This window comes from Dermacentor albipictus, chromosome 6 (genome assembly GCF_038994185.2).
Source record: "Dermacentor albipictus isolate Rhodes 1998 colony chromosome 6, USDA_Dalb.pri_finalv2, whole genome shotgun sequence".
Taxonomy (NCBI): domain Eukaryota; kingdom Metazoa; phylum Arthropoda; class Arachnida; order Ixodida; family Ixodidae; genus Dermacentor; species Dermacentor albipictus.
The window spans coordinates 37,657,972-37,665,358 of NC_091826.1; the positions used below are offsets into that span (position 1 = coordinate 37,657,972).

At 42.9% G+C, this 7,387-nt stretch overlaps 1 long non-coding RNA gene across 1 annotated transcript; it reads right to left on the bottom strand.

The window, feature by feature from the left end:
• Nucleotides 1-1,022: 1,022 nt before the first annotated feature.
• On the bottom strand, nucleotides 1,023-3,328 carry LOC135914559 (uncharacterized). The gene is made up of 3 exons (XR_010568341.2): nucleotides 3,242-3,328; nucleotides 2,288-2,359; nucleotides 1,023-1,436 (listed from the first exon to the last, which is right to left on the bottom strand). It is a non-coding gene; the product is annotated as an uncharacterized lncRNA (long non-coding RNA).
• Between the last annotated feature and the right edge of the window lie 4,059 nt (nucleotides 3,329-7,387).

The window sequence follows — 7,387 nt, forward strand, 5'->3', positions numbered from 1 at the left end:
AAGCAATAGCGTCCCATTCGACATGGAGGCTTGGGATCAAAGTGATGAACCACGAGCCTGATTAATTTAGTGAAGACGATCTGTGATGGTGTCAGCGGGTGAATAAGTATCTCTCACAGTCTCGGACATTTTGAAGAAATGGCACCGCACGGCGCGTTTCTTGGAAGGCCCTATGGTGTCATTTTCTTCAAAAAAAAAAGAGAGAAACTACCGGCCTTCCTCCGAATAATTGCCGTTGGACATGATGGACACCTAAACGTTCTACGTAATCAGAGGTCTGCTACATTTCACACAGAAAAACATGCCGTTAGCATTCTGCGCCCTACTGAAACGTTCACATAGCAACCACCCAAAACCGAAAACAAGAACGCGAAGCTAGGAACCCCCTTAACGACGCCTCAGGAGCATTTTCTCGCGAACGGGATCAGGCACCTACACGTTGCGGTATGTTCCGTGATTCGTGGGCTTGGCTGCAAGTGTTTCCCTTTGGAATTGGAAATTCGAACAATACGTTACTCAACTAAGGTTCAGCCCGTTGTCCCGCAGAGGCTCTTCGGGAAGCAGTGGCGGTGGCTGTGTGCTTTGCTAAAGAGTGCTGGTAGTGTACATAAGTACAATAGCAAGGAAATATAAACTTCGAAACAAGTTTCCGTTGCACTTAAATTTAAGCAACATAAGTCTGAAAGCGTGGGCCGGTTGTCGAAATACAAGATTGTGGACAGCCCTAGATTATTTCTACCTGAGGCCCTTTTACGCCTCCCATGTGTCAACGCGCACTAAATTTAAGTCAGCCGGCTGTTGTTTTAGTCCTCATCATTCAAGTGAAGCCACCGAGACCAGGAATCCTACTTGCGACCTCTTGCTCAGCTGCAAGCGAATGCGTAGTTCCTTACAACCGTGGAGCTGAGAAGAAGTTGTTCCAGCAACATCTTTAGAAAAACACATTTAGATCTATATTATTGCGCCACTGCTTCGCGTAGTTGGTGACAACTGTTAGAGCATGGAAAAGCCAAACCGAAACATTCATGCTTGCAATGTTTTCTTTGTTTTCAGCACAGGATATCGCATGTTTCCTGGATCTTTTCCTAGGAATAGTGAATACGCTGTGTAGCATCGCTGGAAAACGTGCTACACCTGGCTACAGCTTAAATAGCAAGCCTAGTTCACCAAACTGGGGACTTCCGACATTAATCATTATTGCTCATGCTAGGAGGTCCGGTTACGAAAGCTTTCTTGGTAGGAAAGCTCACTATGGAATGAATGTTGTGAGTGGTAACTGCCTGCTCTATATGGGACCTTCGACTTGCGGCCTTGTTCATTGAGCTCTCTTCTTTGCTGGTGTCTCCATCCAATGGGATCTTGCAAGTCTACCAATTTAATTAACTCCTGATCTTGAGGGTTTCCATGTGGTCCATCTCCAGATTCCAGCGCATTGCCTAAAAATCAGCATCGAAAAATAAGAAAACAGAACGTCTGTACATCCCCATCCAAACTCAGCAGAAGCAACAAAACCAGTTACATGTCAGTCCTGTTAGCTGGGCCGGGTGTTCACTCAGTGAGTTTTTTTTCTTTTTTTTGCAATGCTTCCGAGTATTTGTCATTTTTTCATCGTATATTCGAGACTGTTCTCGGGTTTACTCAAACATGCTCTAGGAAGAATTATATTCCGGTTTGCATGGCTGACCCTGAAAGCGGGGAAGTGTTCTTATATTCAAACTATGAATATCTTTGCGGCGCGTCGTTGTGAACTTTTACGTAATTTAGTTGTAAGCGTAAGCCAAGCAAAGCTGAATTTACAGCTCCATAAAATGTCACGTCTCAATGTATAGGTCATCATTCAGCATAGCCCTGTTTATGTTATGTGCGTTAAGCTGCATCTATTGTTAAATTCTGTATTGGGACGAAAAATCGTGAAATCTATCATCTGCGACTCTATGATCGATTACTGATCCTTATATATTTTGTTTTACAATTTCAATATCTTATTTCATCCCTTTTTCAAAAAATGATATGCACACCACTCCCTGTTTACAGTCGTGTTTTCTAAGTCGTAAAATACATTATATTTGAGTTCAAAGTTTATATTCAGTAACGTTTGCATATAAATCATTTATGTTAGAGATCCCACTTGAGCAGTGTTCTTAATAGGGCTTTATTAAGTCGCCTCTGTACAAGAAACTATACTTGGTCCAAATATGAGCACATAAGAGCAATAGCACGTCTCGCTGCCATTGGATTAAATTTACGAAGTAGCTGCCAACATATGTAGATCAAACGAACAACTTACCTGACACCAGCAGGCCATAGAAGGCCAACGCAAAGACTAGATGCAAAGGTCTCATGGTACGTTCAGTTGAACCTGCAAGAAAGGTTCGCGATTAACGTACTGAGTATATTTTTCCGTGTTTTACAAAGAAACTTCTGTGAGGATGAAAACGGCATTGCATAAGCAATCAAAAGAACGCACTTCAACAGAGGGAAGTACACCCACAGCTGTTCCTTCACGCTGCTTTATGATTCGCAAAAGAGACAGAATCAACCCGCGCGCGTGAACAATTCCGTGCAAACATTCTCCTAGTCTACACAAGGAGGAGGAGCAAGCAGAAATAGACGGAAAGACAGTGAGACTAGCCAGTTCTCAGACCGGCTACCCTGTGTCTACGTAAGAATAATCACATTGTGCACATGGGGGGAAATGAGCAGTACTAAATGGTTTCAATGCAAGACAAAGATATAGGCCGATAATAGGAAGAAAACATAAAAACGGATCAAAGATAAGCAGCTGAAGATTAGTGAGAAATGGTAATCAACTGCTTCTTCAGTTCTGACATTTCTTTTGTCAGTACTTCAGTATTCATTAACAATGCAACTCAACATGCATATTTTGGCAAAAAAAGGATAACCAGCTGATATGCAATGGAGCCTTGCTATTGAGGCTTTTTATGTCTACAATTTACAAATAATTTCCGACATTTCTCGACCAAGATTTTCTTATCCAGTTTAATTTAAGGGAAGTTGGCAAGAGCTGAGAACTTTACTGGTATGAGTGATGAACACGTTGGTGAACGCGAATAAGGACCTTGTAGGCCTATCGCCTTAGAGTGCCTATTCTACAGAGGCACATAGCCTCAACTAAAAGTTCTAGCTGCCAATCGGCCTAAACTTGGCTACGAAGCAAACGTGGCATTCGACATAGCCTAATATATTTTATAATGGAGCAGGCACCAGAAACCATACTCACCCTAATGGAGGATTCAGCGGAGGGGCATGCTTCGTCGTGAAATCGAAGCCTTTCATACACCGCGGCGAGTATCCCGCAAGGCAAAATTCGAGAGAAAAAAAAACATTAAATAAATACCTGAGCCAATTGAACGCAGCCCCGCCAACAGTCCTGAGCCAATAGCAGACAGGCTAGAGTTACGAGGAGTTGCGATGGGTGAATTCGAGGTAAAATGAGCATCAGTATAGCTGCAACCAATGGGCGGCAGCCCTCGGTGACGGCACAAGTGGTGAACCGTTTCGCCAGCACTTCCTCAGCGATAAGCGGCACGTGGTGACTAGGCAAAAAAAAAACCATATGCGTTCAAGCACGACTGTTTAAGGCATGTCGTAATCTCTACGGCGCTCCACTCCTGTGCTGAAAAAAAGCGTGTTCTGATCAATAGATGTTACTTAGCGCATATATCTGGTCCACACATGCTTCTTCGACGCAAACATCCGAATGCCCTAAATTTGCCTACCGGCGCTTTAGTTTCCTCACGATATGATGAATTTTCAACGCTCCTAAACGATTTTTTGTTGGCGGATATGTTGCGACTGCCACCTTTACCGCTCATAACGGCTGTGTGTGTTACAAGAGGCTGGACTTGCATGTGTGACAATGTGTCCTAGAGGCACTCCCACAAGAAGCATTCCGTCGCATGAGAACATAGGTTGTCGCACAATATCCGATAGAATAAATAGATAAATATACATCTCGGTAGCGAAAAGAATCAGGGAAACCAAGGTCTTCCACTTTTGGCCACATTTCTTAGATTCATAGACGAGGTTATGCGCAGCCACGCATTGAATTAGCACGGGGTGTAATAGGGTTTCATTATTGATGAATGCTGATAACTGTTTCTACTGTCCAACTGTCCAAAATACGGAGACGTTTTTGTTTGCGTTTCCGAATAGTAAGATGTCCATAATACCCAACTAATGCCGTGTGGAGGCAGTTATGTGTTAAGAATACAGGGTTGATGTTATTGTTTCAGTGGACGCGACGGCGCAACAATGATTGACATAAAAATTGTCATTGCCTGACTTGAGCTTGTTTGTCGTGCTAGTTTACTGCTCTGTCTATGAGCATGCCGACTATATAGGTTCATTGGCTAAGCAAAAACACCATAGTTTAAGTGCAACAAGAAAATTGTACAAGTTGTACTAAACCGAAATAATTATGCATAGTAGGAGGAAATCATTATTTACTTATACCGAGTGAATGCGGTGAGTTATTGCGAGTTGAGGAGGCACGCTGTTCTTTGCATAGTCACCCTTGGGCCCACTTCAGGTTGAATTTCTAAAATTAGGGAACTGATTTGAAATTATTAGCCATCACTACCATGAACCGCTAAAAGCTTGCGCCCGGGAACAAGGTTTTACTGGAACCTTTTTGTTCTTCACCGAATAAGAAATGAAGTCAATACGCTCACTTCCTATGTAATTCGGTGGCTGCATTCACTTCAGTAATTCAATAATTATCGCTGATGCAATACGGCCACGGGGTAGAGTATTTCCTCTCATTGAAACAAACCAGTAATTGTTCATCTGATTGGTTTGTTATTGGAATTATATTGCTGACCCGGCACAACATCTAGATACAAACTGGGGCCACCTCATTTTGAAATTCCTATATTTATTTCGTTAACAACTAGTTTCCGCTTCTGAGCGCGTATGCACACGAAAAATAAGTTTTTTTTTTTGAAACTCTAAATGTTATAGTTCTCTCGTTGAACGTCTGCGTGAACCTAATGCTGCACCCTTTCTGTGCATTGATTGTCGTGTTCGTATGCATTATTATTAAACAAATGCTGTTCTAGAGGGCTAGAGCGTGCGCGTCAATATCAAGAGACTTTTCGATGAAACCAAACTACTCAGGTTATATTTTTTCCTATGATAGTTACGATGACGAGGTTTCCAGCACGACGTTACTTGTGTTCCCGAATCTTATCTCATTACTATACTTCATCATCATCATCAGCAGCAGCAGCAGCCTGGTTATGCCCACTGCAGGGCAAAGGCCTCTCCCATACTTCTCCAACCATACTATACTTACTTACTATACTCCCATTGCTATACTTAGCGCCGAAAAAAAAAGAAATTATTTGATGCGAGGGATAACAACAAATCACATTTCTTACTAGTACGAAATATACATCAGTGTGTAGACGCCTAGCTGACAACGAAATGCTTCGCGTTCTTCGGGGGGTAACGCTGGCTTAATACACATCACTGATAAAATAAAGAAGATTTTCTGCCTCGTGACATGCACACTTTTTCGCTTTGTGCTATCTAAAATCACTAGTGAATTTCAGAAGTTAAATTGTTGTGCGTAAACGGGGTGTGCTTATTTCTGTCTCTTTCCGTCTTCTTTGTGCATAACGCCTCGCATAATCTCTTCTAACGACTCATTAAAGGCCCAAATACAAGGATCGGTGCCTGAAAAATTTCACCAATGCAGAAGTTTTCTCCTGCGTGTGGGCATCATACACATATCGCCCCTTGCCGCATCGTCCACGATTGGCAACACGCGCTACCGTGTCCGTACACGTAAATTTTTGCTCTCGTTTGCGCAATTAAAATGTGAAACCAATTTTTTTTTGACGCGTTGATATTTTATACTATATACTTCAACCCACCCCATCTGTAACGCCCCTGTCGGCCCTGAGGGTGTTGTAATAAATAAAAATACATATAACAGTAACGTGGGGGGGATGTGTGCCTTTTCTTCATAAAATTTTACGCTAGCAAGCGTGGGCTTAGTTTTATTCCTTTTAAGAATATTTACACGTATGCTTGTTTATCTTTTTCAGGTGACCATTTTTCACCGCCTACCATGTTATCGCTCAGCAGGGGACGCGTCCTCTTGTATCGGAAATTTGTCGAACGTTATCGATGGCTCTATCTGTTGTATGTTATCGCCTAAGCTTGTGTAATCTGCCTGCATGTGCGACGCGAATTGTGTCGAACTTTCTGGAAGACATGCGGGCACCAGCGACTAGTCGGAAACCTTCGATGACTCATGTATAAAAGCCGGCGCGCCTGACCGGTAGTTCAGTATTTTCGACAATCGCCGACTGTTTTCGCCGCTGTCGTTGTGCTTTGAGTACAACTTGTTTTTGTGGGCACAGGTTCGCCCATTAAAAACTTAATTTAGTCATTCACATTTTACTACTGTGTACTTTACTGTCACTACTAAGTGACATTTGATGGAGGTTCTGGGTAGGTCCGCCTATGAATGGTAATTCTTGCCGGGCAGATTCCAGTCGGCGTTATCAGATGTCCCCCATCTGTCCGGATTTGAGGGCCTTTCCATGCAGTCTTAACTTTCTTTAACTGGGCGGCGATGGGTCCACTCATGTCGGAGTAGTCGGCTCCTGTGTCCACTAAGGCGTTGATTGCATGGCCGCCAAAAGGAACGTCGAGGTCGGTGGTTCTTTGTCTTTAGGCTTCGTCGAGAAGGCGACGTCTGGTTTACATTTCGTCGAGATTGATTTTCCGGCGTCTTCGTCGGCGGCGGCGGAGGATCTACTCGACACCATGAAGAGCAATGCAATATGTGCTATGGATTGATGAGTCTCCCCAAAGAATGAATGGTGCATCCGGCCTTGTGAGAACTGCAGTTCCAAATGAAAAAGTGTGTTTTATTGACCGCGCAGAATGTCATATACTTATATTTCCACTCACGAGCGCCAACCATTTATTAAACAACTTGAAGATTCGCAAGCTTGAGAAATCATTCATGGTTGCTATATAACGGAATAACGCTATTGGCAGAGAATTTCATAATGCAGCCGTTACTCATGGTCTCATGTACGAGTCGCATGCGTCGAATGTTTGATATTTATGCTTTTCTTTAGGTAAGCGTTCTGGTGCATATTTTTTTATGAACATTCACTTTTGTCTTTTTATTCCTAAAAAATTGCATTGCATAAAAATTTAAATTATGGGGGTTTTACGTGCCAAACGCACTTCCTGATTATGAGGCACGCTGTAGTGGAGGACTCCGGAAATTTCGACCACCTGGGGTTCTTTAACGTGCACCAAAATCTAAGCACACAGGTGTTTTCGCATTTCGCCCTATCGAAAGGATTTATTCCTAACATGGCTCTATGACGAGGGTTTA